The 15,411-nt window shown below is 35.9% G+C and overlaps 1 protein-coding gene and 1 pseudogene across 1 annotated transcript in view; one reads left to right on the top strand and one right to left on the bottom strand.

Moving 5' to 3' along the window:
• PDE4B (phosphodiesterase 4B) overlaps window positions 1-15,411 on the top strand; it is a 542,770-nt gene that overhangs the window by 75,271 nt on the left and 452,088 nt on the right.
• On the bottom strand, window positions 12,947-13,425 carry LOC118354872 (ATP synthase subunit d, mitochondrial-like; annotated as a pseudogene).

Below are 15,411 nucleotides of genomic sequence, written 5' to 3'. Positions count from 1 at the left end.
ACCATTGGTGGGAATGCAAGCTGGTATAGCCACTCTGGAAAACTGTATGGAGTTTCCTCAAAAAGTTGAAAATAGACATACCCTATGACACAGCAATTGCACTACTAGGTGTTTACCTCACAGATATAAATTTAGTGATTGGAAGGGGGACCTGCACCCCAATGTTTATAGCAGCAATGTCCACCATAGCTAAACTATGGAAAGATTTCAGATGTCCATCGACAGATGACTAGATAAAGAAGATGTGATGTATATATATATCTTCCTCAACCATCAAAAAAAAAAAAAAAAGATAAATCTTGCCATTTGCAACGACATGGATGGAACTAGAGGATATTGTGCTAAGCGAAATAACCCAATCAAAGATAATTATCATATGATCTCACTCATATGTGGAATTTAAGAAACAAAACAGAAGATCATAGAGGAAGAGAGGAGAAAATAAAATAAGATGAAATCAGAGAAGAAGACAAATCATAAGACTCTTAATCATAGGAAACAAACTGAGGGTTGCTGGAGGGGGGAGGACAAGGTAACTGGGTGATGAACATTAAGGAGGACAAGTGATATAATGAGCCCTGGGTATTATATAAGACTGATGAATCACTGAAATCTACCTCTGAAACTAATAATACACTATGTTAATTAATTAAATATAAATTAAAAAATAGTAAAAATTTCTAAAATTAGCCATGTTATATGAAGCGATTAGTATAAAGGTCATCACAAAACTTTCCTAAATTGTTCTTTGGAAAAATACAAAAGACATTAAAAATATTTTGGGAATCAATTAGGAATTTAATAAAGTATTGAGTTCTGTATATGTGTCTTGGGGCATGGCATGATACTCCATAAATAAAGCTAGAGATTTTTGTCAAATTCTGATTCTCTTTCTTCTCTGTATTTTATTCAAGGATATTCTACATAAATTATTTTTTCTTTATATTTTTTGATCTTCATTCTATTGCAGTTTATTTATTTTCATATATAGTCAAAGTGGTTCAAAAATTGATATAAAGGGGACAGGCAAGATGAATGTCTTAGGTTTTAAAGAACAATGCAGATAAAATTTTTGTTATATACCCTAAACCTCCACTTTTAACTTAAATCACATAATAATTATTTCATTATTGGGTTTTTTTTTTTTTTTCAGATTTATCCACCCCATTAACCAGTATATACACAGCACGGTTTTTTAAAAACATAAACATTTCTTGAGGGCACCTTGGTGGCCCAGTGGTTGAGCATCTGCTTTTGGCTCAGGTCGTGATCCCAGGGTCCTGGGATGGAGAACCGCATTGGGCTCCCTGCAGGGAGCCTGCTTCTCCCTCTGCGTATGTTTCTGCCTCTCTCTCTCTGTGTCTCTCATGAATAAATAACCAAAACCCACTTTAAACATAAACATTTCTTTATCTAATTAATGTCATCCATACCCCCGGAACACAGATCAAACCAGGAGAAGGGCAAGGAGTAGATCCCATGACAAACAGGGCCAGAACTAATATGTAATTCTGTGTAGCAGGCACAGCTGTATCCTGCTTTTTCCCTTCTGACATTTCCAGAGTATCATATGAAGTTTTACTTGGTCATTCATTGGTTTAACAAATGTTAAGTATCTGCTAGATAAATGCAATTCAAAGATATATAAAATCAAAAGCTTAATAAAGGAAGAGACAAATTCACAAATAAATAACATATGCAAAACATAAATAATATAAAGTAAGTATGTATAAAGAGTGTTACAGAAGAACAGATGAGAAAAGATTTAATTGGGACCAGAGGAAGCAGAAGTGTGAAAAGCTATAAAGAATGTGATTTGAGCTGGGTTTCAAAAGAAGGAGATTGTCTGGTACTCAGGCATTCAGAAACAGGGAAAGCATGAATAAAAGCACTGCAAGATTTAAGGGAAGTTGTTTATCAGGTACAGTGACTAGGCCTTATAGCTAGGGTACAAGGGATATGAAAGAAAATGCGAGAGGAATGGTCAATTGCCCTTTAGCCCAAGGTCACTTATGTATTTGAAGAATATCAACTTTAACCAGAATTAAGGACTGTTTACTCTCTAGGTTATTGAAGATGAGTTGTATCCATCTTCTTCCCCTTCTCATTGCTTATACACAACAGCAAAGGGTTACTGCTTTTCCTAGTCTGAGTGTCTCCCTTCCCGGATAGAAGGACTTTGAAATGGAATTACAGAAGGAAAAAATGCAGGTGGTTTGCTCTCCCAAAACATTCATATTTGCTGCTTCTCCAGATATCTATATGCGTCATGATCACTACAAGACAGGAGAAGGTGATTCAGACATGTATGACTCTTTACTTTTTGTACCTTTGCTAGCTAAATTTTAGGTGTGGCCAGGGAAGAAATAATTTGGACGATCATTCAAGCTATGCTGCTTCAGCTTTCCTTTAATTCCTGGACAGGAGTCTCCAGTGATGTCAGCTGCTGTGAATACCTCTGCTAACTTGTGACTAGTGAGGACTCAGAATTTTAGACCAAAGTCAATCAGGTCAGGCCTGACTCGATGGCCATCAATACAATGTAAATCTTTTGAGGAGCAAACAATTTCTTTGCCTCTTTTGGTTCTTCTCTGCTTCTCCAGATTTATTCTCTGCTTTTCTCTGTGCTCTCAAAGGCTGCCCTTGAAGACTCCACTGTTGGTGCTTCCTTGCTGTTTGGATTCCCATTGATTTTGGTCTGTGAGAGGCAGTAGTAAAAGAGGAGAGGGAATTTGAAGAAAAGTGGTTGGGGTTGAGGTATTTGTTACCCCTCTTCCTTTCAGACCATAGTCTGGCAGAAATTATATTCCTTTGACTCAGCCTTGATTCCAGCTCTTTTTAGGTTTCAATAGCACTGTACCCTTCCCATGCCTAGAGGTATAGTGACGCCCACTGTTTCTCATCCTTGGGTGCTTCACCATTCCTTACCAGTTTTTCTTTCTTTCTTTCTTTTCTTTCTTTCTTTCTTTCTTTCTTTCTTTCTTTCTTTCTTTCTTTCTTTCTTTCTTTCTTTCTTCTTTCTTTCTTTCTTTCTTTCTTTCTTTCTTTCTTTCTTTCTTTTTTCTTTCTTTCTTTCTTTCTTTCTTTCTTTCTTTCTTTCTTTCTTCTTTCTTTCTTTCTTTCTTTCTTTCTTTCTTTCTTTCTTTCTTCTTTCTTTCTTATTTTCTTTCTTTCTTTCTTTCTTTCTTTCTTTCTTTCTTTCTTTCTTCTTTCTTAAAAAGATTTAATTTATTTATTCATGAGAGACACGGAGAGTGGCAGAGACATAGGAAGAGGTAGAAGCAGGCTCCCTGCAGGGAACCCAATATAGGACTTGATCCCAGGATCCTGGGGTCACTACCTGAGCAGAAGGCAGACATTCAACCACTGAGTCACCCAGGTGCCCCCTTACCAGTTTTCTTAACCCTGTCTGTAGCTTTGTAAAATGTCCCTTCCTTTAATGCTCTTAAATTAAATCCGTGGAGTGTGTTCTCCATCTGTGCTCTGGTTGCTGGGCTACACCCCGCACATCCCTCCTTCAGGAGTGATGAATGGCTTTCTGCTTTCTTAAGAATCACCCTCAGTCAGTCGCCCTCACCAAGGTCCTGTCTCCTTCCTGGGGCAGCTTACATCCAGTGACTGATCCATGTGTGGGAAATGAAGGGTTTGCTCCTTTGGACCCAGCAGGGGACAGCCATAGAATTGTTTGAGACCTCTTCTGGGACTGCACTGAAGCTCAGCTTCTCCCCCTGCCAGACCCATTTCTTTGTTCTCACTTGCACAAATATGGATGCTGAGAGTGCTCTATAATAGTTATCTGGAAGGCTGATCTCACCTTCAACATCCATGTCACAGAGAGCCCAATTTACCACACTTGTTCTTAAAGAGAATGTGTGCTGCCAATTCTTGTTAAAGATTAATTGACTTCCCTTGCCTGTAGTTGCCAATGGGACCCACAACGGACATAGCTTTGTTTTTGTACCTTTCCAGTTCATTTTCTTAGTCCTGTTATGATATTCTCATACTCTTAGGTTAATGTGTATTCTTGAAAAAAAAGATCTAAAAATACTAATTAAAGCTACCTAAACTACCAATTTATGCCTACCTAAGTCAGCAAACATTTAAAAATATAATATCATCCAGCATTGTTGAAGTTGTTTTGGCACAGATATATTTATACACTGCTGACGGCATTGTTAATAAAAATAACTCTTCAGAAAAATAGCATTACATTATACAGCATTATGCTGCTTGGCCTAACAATCATTTTCCTGGGAATGTATTCTTACACAATTAAATGGAAGAACAAAGCTATATGCACAAATATCTTCTTTGTTGACAGAAGAGACTATCTATCACTCAATATCTGAAACAAAATACTGAATTTCTTACTTTTTTAAACACGGGAGAGTCTTGCTTTTTAGGCCTTTCTGAGCAAGGCATGAATCTGATTTTATAAGATTTGGGGAAGCATGAAGTTTAAGATTTGAGTGCCTAAAACAACATGGGACTGTTTAATGATGGTTGACCCTTGGTTGTAGAAGTGTGGTTACCAGTCAGTCAGCTGATGGGCTGACTTTCAAAAGCGTGATCACTGAAGTGAAGCTGCTTCCATTTGGCTGACTTTCAGAATCCTGAGGTGCCTTTAATTGGCTAACTTTCAGAAACTTGCTTATTGAAGTGAGTTGTCATTGACCAATTAAATAAGTATAAACTTGGCTGGGTAATGGCTTATCACCATGGCTACTGAATAATCAGTCTTTCACTAGAAGTGTAGGAATTTTTTTTCTCTCAATAACATAATCTTTAAGACATCTGGATATAATCTCAATGCCTAATAATATGTAAATGTTGTTGAAGATATAATGGAATGTTATGCTATCAATAACCACTATTAATTTTGAATAGCCACATAATGAAAGGTTTATAACATAAGAGTAGAAGAGGGATTTTATTTATTTATTTATTCATTCATTCATTCATTTCTTTTTAGATGAGGGATTTTAAATTGCTTTTTTTGTGTTGTTGATTGGTAACTGAAAAAAATGATATATAGGTGAAAGGATCGGCTCATGGATGAATGATGACACTTTTAATGTCTATATAGGCTCATATGGTTTATACACACATATATGCAATGTTTTTCAAAAAGATTGTACAAGAAAGTTAATCTAATAATGCAATAGATTATAGGAGTGTTTGAATTTTAAAAGAGAATATTGAGGATCAAAATGCCTCTAAGATACAAATGAACTAATTTAGGCCTTAAGAGTGGAAAGAACATTGAACTTGGAATTAAGATCTTAATTAGAGTCCTTAATTTGTATCACTTTATTGGTTTTCTGACCCTGGACAAACTATTTGCCCTTTCTGAGCCTCATCTGCTCATCTATAAAATGGGGCTAGAGATTATCTACTTTACGGGGTTAAGATAATTAGATGAGACTCCTTTGTGAAAGTGCCTTTTAAACTGTAAAATGTTAGGCAGACTCTGGTATTAATTCCCTGCTTTTCACATTCAGTATCTATACTGTGGGTTACTCAAAGCCAAGTGCTAAAAATGTGAAATGAAATAAAATAATAATGTTTTTGAAAAAGAAAGCGCTCCATAACATCAAGAATGTTTATAACTGAAGCCAAGGAAGGCACATGCTGCTGCTGCAGAATATTTGTCCTCTTAATGTGGCAGATAACTCAGCATCAGACTGCGTTGGCTGGGAAGAGGACAGGGACAGTCTTCCTAGAACACTCCAGCAGCCTCCTATTGTGTAGCTGCTGATTTAGTGGGGGCATTTGGGAACAGACACATTGCATTAGCATATGGGCTGCAATGTGCCTTTACTCAGAAGTTCCATTTCATTTGGAGTCATTGCTTAGTAGACACCTTCATGAAAAAGTTACAATTCTGTGCCACAGAGTATGTAACTATTGCAGTGAACAATAGTGCCTATTCCTTCCTATCCCAGAGCTTCCACTGGATTTATAATCCTATCAAAATTCAAACTTATTCCCAAACTGAAATCATACCAAGGTTGAATAGTTATTAATTTGGCAGACTCCACAGTTTTAAAGTTCAGCTTTCTCCAACTTTAAACAGCTAATCCATAAATTAAAAAAAAAAAATCCTGTTTGTACTATAAAGAATATGAGGAATTTAGAATTGCCAGAACTGTAAATCTTAAAATGACTTGGGGGAATTCTGTAATTTAAATCTTCCTGAATTTGTTTTCCCCAGACTGGGAAAATTCAATATCATTTTTGCTTAATTTTCAAATTTAGGTTCAATTTCCCTATACATGAAACTAAAAAACATAAAGATAATTCATTTGCCTTATGTTGCTTTGCATATGCATGGAAAGACCATTTGTATGTCTGTTCATATATGAAGATCACATTTAATACAGTTAAAAACCAGGGATGCCTGGGTGGCTCAGAGGTTGAGTGCCTCCCTTCTGCCCAGGGCGTGATCCTGGAATCCGGGGATCGAGTCCCACATCAGGCTCCCTGCATGGAGCCTGCTTCTCTCAGTATTACTTTTCTTCCTGTGGTCACTTAAGCATCCGAACTGACTTAATCAGTTAACAAACTAGATATTGTGACAGATCGAAATAAAATATTTTCAGTCTCCATGTACTTTTTCACTCTATGCATGGGAGACAAAGTAGTATTGACCAATTAAGGGATAATTGAAATCTGCTATACTCAGAGTTGGGAAAGGCATAGAGTCCTATGAGAGAGATAGAGTTTAAACTGATTTTAGAGAATTTGGATATATGGAAGAGAATGAATAAGCAAAAGAAAGAAATACGTCTTGAGGGGACATAGCAAGGAATATTTGCACCTGTTTTGGAAGTAAATTGAAGGAGATCAAGTACTTAGAATAGTATCTAGCATGCAGTAAGACCTCAGTAAATGTTTTTTGTGGAAGATATTCATAAGTTTGTACTGTTGATGTATTGCCAAAGGCTCCCTGAGACCAGAACCTTTATCATGCCTTCTTTCATTCATTTATTAAAGTAAATAATTATCAGGTGATGGAAATATATCCTGTTGTAAGGATTAGTTGCTTCTCCTTCTTTGGTAGTTATACTTATTATAGCTTTTATAAGGATAGAGTATAGTTACACTCCTTGGTGTATCATCTTCTGAGTGTCCCATACAGGAACTGGCCAAGCATCTGGGTGAGCTCATTGTTACAAAACATGCCTTTCTTGTTTCAGTAACAGAAGTCTGAATTACATAAGAAATGTGGAATAGATTTTACATCACTGCAATTAATCTTACTTATTTCATTTGTTTGATATTTCAGTGTTTTCATGGATTTAAGACTGAAATGCTTTTTCATTTAGTGAAGGTCATGTCACAATTTCCAGGGTGGAATGGACTAATAGTTGGCATATGTGCAAATTGTTTTGAGGGACTGCGTGATAAATATTAAAAAGAACATATTATTTTTACTTCTCACTATAGAAAATGAAATAAGTGTATTGTGGAGGTCAAATAGTTGTTCTAGGAATCATTAAGAGATTGAATGCAGCCTCAGGTGGCCCATGATGGCCTCTGAGATCAGATTATCTTCTTTATAACTCTCCTTTGCAGAAGTAAAGGTGCATAGTTAAATCTCGTCTGCAGGTGTCTTATATTTAATATTCATTCATTTAGTTTTGCTTTGATATAAAGGAAACTCTTATAACAGTAATTCCCCTTTTTAAACCTAGCAAAGCCAGAGAATCATAGAATTCTAGAGCTGGAAGGGTAGCAATTGTCTTCCATAATCCCTTTATTTTGATTGTGAGGAAACCAAGGCCTGTGAAAGTATCTTACTTGTTAAGTCCATGGTAATTAGAACGGACTGGAACTCAGGTCTTCTGTTTCAACTTTCTACAAATCAGAGATGCTCATATGTTGATAGTATACATGTAATTTTTTTAAAGATTTTATTTATTCATGAGAGACACAGAGAGAGAGAAGCAGAGACATAGGCAGAGGAAGAAGCAGGCTCCCTGCAGGAAGCCCGATGCAGGACTCAACCCCAGAAGCCCAGGATCGTGACCTAGGCAAAGGCAGCCACTCAACCACTGAGCCACCCAGTATACATGTAATTTTAGAGTACATGACTTAAACATCTTGATTTAAAACATCTTGACTTAAACATCATGACTTAAACATCTTGAGCCACTACAAATGGGTAACTATTTTATGTTGAATGACCTTATTTAAATAGGTCAGGATCTTGTTTTACTGCAAGCAGAACATGCCTCAAATCCTCTTTATGCCTTTGATTCAATTACTAAGTCTGGCAAGTCATGATGACTCTAACTTCCTGATATCAGGCAGTAATTTTTAAAAGAAAATTGTCGATATTAGATATAAGACCCTCTTCACTTAACCTATGTCACCAGTACAGAAAGTGTCTGCATCTGTACCCATCCTAATCCTGGCCCACACTTCTGTCTATGGCTAACTGTCTTTCTGTGCTGTAGATCTCAATCCCCTTCTACTTCATCATTATCCTTTTGCCTTCAACCTCTCCCTTTGTATCAGCTCTTTCCTCTTCACAAACAAGCTTATTCAAGTCCACTCCTACCCAAAACAATAGAAATCTTTTATTCTCCATCTGTTGCTTTTTCTTCTGTAGATAGACTCTTGCCTCTTTTTCCATATAAAGTTCATGAAGACATTGCCTACAGATACTACCTCCATTTCAGTAGTTCAAATGTACCCCTCAGTCAGTACTAAGGAGTGAAATTGTACCTAATATAGTGTTGAAAAGTTAAATATTTCCTGTAATAAATAACAATGAATAAAAATAACTCCCCCAATAAATAAATCAAATTAGTAACAGAGACTAGGAGTTAAGTATCACACATAATTAAATATTGTGTTTATAGTAGACTCTTACAGGTGATCCATCTTGTAAATAAGCTACTTAATATCATTATGACAAGACATAGAATATACTAGTTCCTTTCTTAATTTGATCTTTAAAATTCAGAAAAATAAGACCACATGGCTCAGCTTTGGAGGAAATATTTGCAAAGCATATATTGTGTATAGAATTTGTATTTAGAATACACAAATAACTCCTACAAATCAGTAAGGAGAAAACAACCAGATAAAGTTACAGATATAAGATTTGAACAAATCACAAAAAAGTTATCTGAATGGAGAATAAACACATGAAAAGATGCTCCACATTATGAGTTATTAGGGAAATGTAAATCAAAACCATAATAAGACACCACTACACTCCCCCTAGAATGGCTAAAATAAGAAAACAAAAACCCAAATCCCAACAATAGCAAGTTCTGGCAAGGATGCAGAGCATCTGGAACTACACTGCTATAGAGAATGCAAAATAGTTTAGCCATTTTGGTAAACAACTTGGTAAGTTCTTCTGAAGTTATACACTTAACAAATGACTCAGCTGTCCCAGTCCTAGGTATTTACCCAAGAGAAATGAAAACATGTTCTCTTACAAATATTTTTTTATACTTGGTTGTTCACTTCAGTTTTTATCATAATCACTAAACTCCTGAACAATCCAAATGTTTATTAACTGGTTAATGGATAAATTGTAGGTATGTTCATTCCATGGAATACCACTCAGAAATAACAATAATACTGTTCAAACACACGGTAACATGAATTAATCTCAAAAGTATTATGCTAAATGAAAGATTCCATATGTGAAAGTCTGCATGCTATATATACTATTTTATTTATATTAAATTTTAGAAAAGGCAAAATTATAGTGACAAGAAGTAGATCAGTGGCCAGGAACTAGTTGTGAGAGAACAGATTTATTGCAAATGGGCAGGAGAGAACTCTTTGGGGTGATGGAAATATCCTATATCTTGATTGTGTTGGTGTTATAGTACTGTGCACTAGTCAACTTAAAGTTTGTGACTTTTAAGATGCTATTTTTACTTCAAGTATGCTGATTTTTACAATGGCACTTGAACACAAACATTAATTTCATATAGACAGGGTAAGTAACATAAAGGATAAGATTATAAAACTTCTAGAAGAACAGGAAAATAGGACCATAGACTAGGAAAAGCTCTTTGTGCTCTTTAGGTAGACAAAGATCTTAGACTATAAAATCAATGTAAATGAAAAAAACTGATAAATTGACTTTCACCAATCTTAAAAACTTCTCACAAAAAGCCCACTTATAATAAACCAAATAAGCAAATAATAAACTGGAGGAACTATATCTAGCAAAGAACCTGTATCAATATTCAGGTATGCCTACAAAAATTAATAATGAAAATACAAACAACTTGATTAAAAATGTCCAATATACTTGATCAGACACTTAATAAAAAATGATATACCAAAGGCAAAATAACACATGATAAAATTTCAACATTACTATTATCAGGGAAATGTACTTTGAAACCACAATTTGATACCATTTCATACCTTGTAAGATGTTAAAAGTTAAAAAAAAAAAGAAAAAAACAAAAAACCCTGAAACTGACAATACCAAATGCTGGTGAGAATTTGCAACTACTGGAATTCTCGTATATTGTTGGTTGGCATATAGCATAGTAAAATCACTGTGGAAAACTGTTTGGCAGTTTATTCTAAATTTAAATATACTCTGTGATTATATTCAGAAATTTCACTCTTAAGTAATTTCTAAGAGAAATATACATATATGAACACACAAAAACTTGTACAAAATACTTCTAGCAATGATATTTATAATGCCCCCAAATGTTAGCAACTCAGTTGTCTATCAGAAAGGTTAAGAACTCAGTTGTCTATCAGTCAGAGAAAGGCTAAACAAATTTTGATATATTTATAGATGAAATACGTTTTAGCAATAAAAAGAAAAAATAAACTGCTGATAGATGTGATGAAACAGATGGAACTCAGTGATGTTAAGCTGAACAAAAGAAACTAGGCACAAGAGAACATACTATATAGTTGCACATAGATGAAGTTCATAAATACATATTGTGGTAAAAATTCTTTTTAAAAAAGATTTTATTTATTTATTTGAGAGAGAGAGAGAGAGAGTGAGTTAGGGGGCTGTGCAGAGGAATAGGGAGAAGTAGACTTCTGGATGAGCAGGGAGCCCAACGTGGGGCTCAATCCCAGGACCCTGGGACCATGACCTGAGCCCAAGGCAGATGCTAAACCAATTAAGCCACCCAAGCGCGTGTTGTGGTAGAAATTCTTTAAAAATTTTATTAGTGGCTTAATTTCTTTATTGGAATCTGAATAGATTCTTTTTTTCATTTTTGAATCTGTTGACTTCACTAAGGTATGATCATCATGGGTCACTTTTTCCTGGACCACACTAAGGCTTTTCACTCTTCTTCAATGTTCTTTTATTTCTGGAAAATTATCTTAAATTATACCTTTAGATATTTGCCTCTTATATTATTGCTTTTCCATTCTTCATTTCTTTTTCAAAGGTGCTAATTATGTATCACCTGTTTTCCTTATTTATCTTTATTTTTCTAATCCCTTTAAACTCTGCTCATTTCCAAACACTTGCTTTTATGTAAGCCTGTACCCTAATATGTTTCTAGCCTCATCAGTTCTCCCTTTTGCTGCTTGCAATTTGGCCTTTATTTCTCTGTTGATTTTACTGTGTGCTTCCATTTCTTTACTAAGCTCTGTCAACTCACACATCCATGCTTTATCTTCTTTTGTTTTAGAATAATTATTCATTTGACAGGTATTTATTGAGTCTTTACTACCATGTGTTAAGTACTATTCTCTCAACTATGACTTTTTTTTAAGATTTTATTTATTTATTTGACAGAGAGAAAGTGAGACAGGGAGAGCACACAAGCAGGGGGAGTGGCAGACAGAAGAAGCAGGCTTCCTGCTGAGTGGGGAGCCTAATGTAGGGCTCCATCCCAGGACCCTGAGATCATGACCTGACCCAAAGGCAGATGCTTAACCAACTGAGCCCCCAGGTGCCCCTCACTATGTGTTTTCTATGTGACATTATTTTATAGAAATCCTCTTTCACTCTCACATTTTCTCTAAATATATATATATATATATATATATATATATATATATATATACACATACACACGAACAATTTAATAGCAATGTGCTTGATTAAAATTTTTATGATAGTATTTTTCTAGTGGTGTTATTTGAACTGACTTCCTTCTTTCTGGCTGTCCCTTGTTCCCTCCCCCTTTCCTTCTGCCCTTCCTTATTTGCATAGATTTTGTGTTCTTTTTTTTTTTTTTTAAGATTTTATTTATTTATTCACGAGAGACACCGGGGTGGGAGAGACAGAGAGAGAGAGACGGAGAGACAGAGAGACAGAGAGAGAGAGGCAGAGACACAGGCAGAGGGAGAAGCAGGCCCCATGCAGGGAGCCCGATGTGGGACTCCATTCCAGGTCTCCAGGATCATGCCCTGGGCCGAAGAGAGGCGCTAAACCACTGAGCCACTCAGGGATCCCCCTCTTTTGATTCACATTCATCTTTGAGTGAAGTGAGTTCTTCTTGGTGAATTACCTATTGGAGGTCTGTATGAGGGTAGAGTCAGGATTTTGTTTTAGAAATAATAGAAATTCTCTTTTTGTCATGAGGTTGGATATGTGAATGATTTAGACTTTCTTTATTTCTTGACTTATTCAGCCAACCTAGATTGACTCTGCAATGTTGTTTTAATTTTGTTTTTTGTTTTTTTCCATATCATTATTTTTAATGTCCAACGTTTATGAGGGCCAGAGCTTTCTCCCCAACTCATGTTTATAAATTTTCTTCTTTTTTTTTAAAGATTTTATTTATTTATTCATGAGACAGAGAGAGAGAGAGAGAGAGAGAGAGAGAGAGAGAGAGAGAAGGCACAGACACAGGCAGAGGGAGAAGCAGGCTCCGTGCAGGGAGCCTGATGTGGGACTCGATTCCAGGTCTCCAGGATCAGGCCCTGGACCCAAGGCGGCACTAAACCGCTGAGCCACCTGGGCTGCCCATGTTTATAAATTTTCAATTGGCTTGTGAGACCAATAGGGATACTTCTTGTCTAATTTGGTTTCCGGGAAGATTTTATTCAGGTCTTCCATTGTTATCTGATCAAATGGAATTATGTTCTTCATCTTCTCCAGCTTTTTTGCATATTCCTCAATCCTGGCCTTCGAAAGAGACAAAAATGCAGCACAATTTTCACATCTTTTTCCTCAGCATCCACCTGGACAGTATATTTATCCTCTGGCACAGGAACCTTCAGGTCATTAAACTTCTTTTCAAAGGCATCTACCAAGCCAGCCTTTGCCACATTGGCCTTGTAGTAAGTGCAGCTGATAGTGGGTGGTTTCTTAGGGAGAATAGCCAACCTGTAGGGTAAACTTCTCATTCCAGGATTTCAGGGGTTGGCAATGGCCTTCTGGTTTTGGGGTATGATCTCCCCAAAAGCTACCCAGTCAATTGCTTTTAGAGCAAGTTTTCACCCAGCCATCTTGAGATCCTTCACCGACCCTGGTGGCGCACAGTCCACCTGTTGTTTTTATTTTGAATTGTACACGGTAATATACTCTAATCTTTTCAGTACTTAGGGATTCTACAGATATTAATTTCATCTTGCAGTCTCCTCAAACCAAGCTTGTACTTCTATAACTTTTTGGAGACATTTCTTTTCAGAGGTAATGACCACTTGATTTCTCTGTTTAATAATCACTGCTCAGTCCTTATCTTGCCTGATCTTTCTGTGTCAGAAGACCATGGCTATTTTGTGCCTCATCTTTTTTTTAAAATATTTTATTTATTTATTCATGAGAGGCACAGAGAGAGGCAGAGACACAGGCAGAGAGAGAAGCAGGCTTCATGCAGGGAGCCTGATGTGGGACTCGATTCTGGGACTCCAGGATCAGACCCTGGGCCGAAGGGAGACACTCAACTGCTGAGCCACCCAGGCATCCCTGTGCCTCATCTTTAAAACTTCGGACAACCTTGGTTTCTGTCTCTATTATTTCCTTATTTTTTTCCTAATATTTTTGAGAAATCCTTTTGGTCTTGTTACTGTCCTTCTTTCAAGATCCTACTTGAAAAAAAAAGATCCTACTTGAAATTACTTTCTTATTGCCACAAGAATATATTTTCTAGAGTGCAGAGTTGAATATTTTAACCCTCCACCCACAATTCTTCAAAAACATTTCCTACTCCCATGCTAAATGGAATAAAGTCCATACCATTTAACATTATATTAAAATATCAACATGTTCTGTCTCTTACACATCTTCCCAGTTGTTTTCCACTGCTCTTCATCCTACAGATTCTATTCTTTGGAGCCATACAGACTAGATATAATTCACCAAACATACCAAAATGCCAAATGTCTCTGATGTTTCTTCTAGCTGGATTAATTTTCCAATTATTTTTCTTTGAGGAAATCTATTCAGTCTTCAAAACTATGAGCTTGTATAAATCTAAGATCCTCTTATTTGTGCTAATTAATAACCCTTTCCAGGCGTTTCTTCTGTACATAATACAAAACACTCATTACTGCCCACTCAACACTGCAGCATCCTAGAATGTGATCTCTTTGGCAGCCAAACTGGTGTCCTTTGTTAACAGTGCCTGTCAAATACTAGATCTATACCTCTCCTTAACAATTTTTCTTTAAAAAAAAAGAAAGAATGATTATCTCATAAGATTTAGGCTTGAGACCATCACCTCATTTCCTGTCAGGCACTTAAAAACATGACTAGATAGATAATGGAACAGGAGAACTCATAGATACAAGTTATGGATCAAGACATAGTTTTCTCTATGTTCAGTCTTAGTATAGTTTTAGATTTAATACATGCTTAACAAATTATAATTGTTTTATTGCCATCTAAGCAAAGATAAAAAAAATAGCAATACTACCTCAAATCATCAATAATATTTCCCTAAGAAGTGAATGGAAGACCTATGTAAACTTTGCATTTTATGTTTGAAATCTGTTCACATTTCTACAAAAATCTGATCTACATTCTCATTATATGTGTATATGAGTATATAGTATAAATGTATTATTTCTACAACACAGCTGGTAGAACAACTATTGAACTTTTTAATCTGGACTGGCTATTGTTAGGACAATGATCTGTTTACAGTGACAATCTATAAAGTATAGATAAGGCCAAAAGACTTTTTATGATGCAGATGTTGTTACATAGCTTTATAATAAAAGAGAAAAAGAGATTTTGCTTGGTTTTCATTAATTACTGAGGGGAAATGTTATATATTATAGTCATGGCTAGAGAGTAACTTATCAGTATTATTTCTTATACATAAATAAACTCTAGTGGATTTGGGATTAATGTCATTTCAGACATTGTATTATTTTCTCATCTTACGATCATCCTTTTGTGATGATTGTAATGTTATCTTGTAAGATTCATTTTGACCCCCATGCTCAGATCCCTGGAGACTTCTTCCTCAGTGAAGCAGTTGTTATGTT

The sequence above is a fragment of the Canis lupus genome, chromosome 5, assembly GCF_003254725.2.
Source record: "Canis lupus dingo isolate Sandy chromosome 5, ASM325472v2, whole genome shotgun sequence".
NCBI classification, from domain to species: Eukaryota; Metazoa; Chordata; class Mammalia; order Carnivora; family Canidae; genus Canis; species Canis lupus.
The sequence above is the reverse complement of the archived record's forward strand: the minus strand, read 5'-3'. Positions and strand labels throughout refer to the sequence as shown.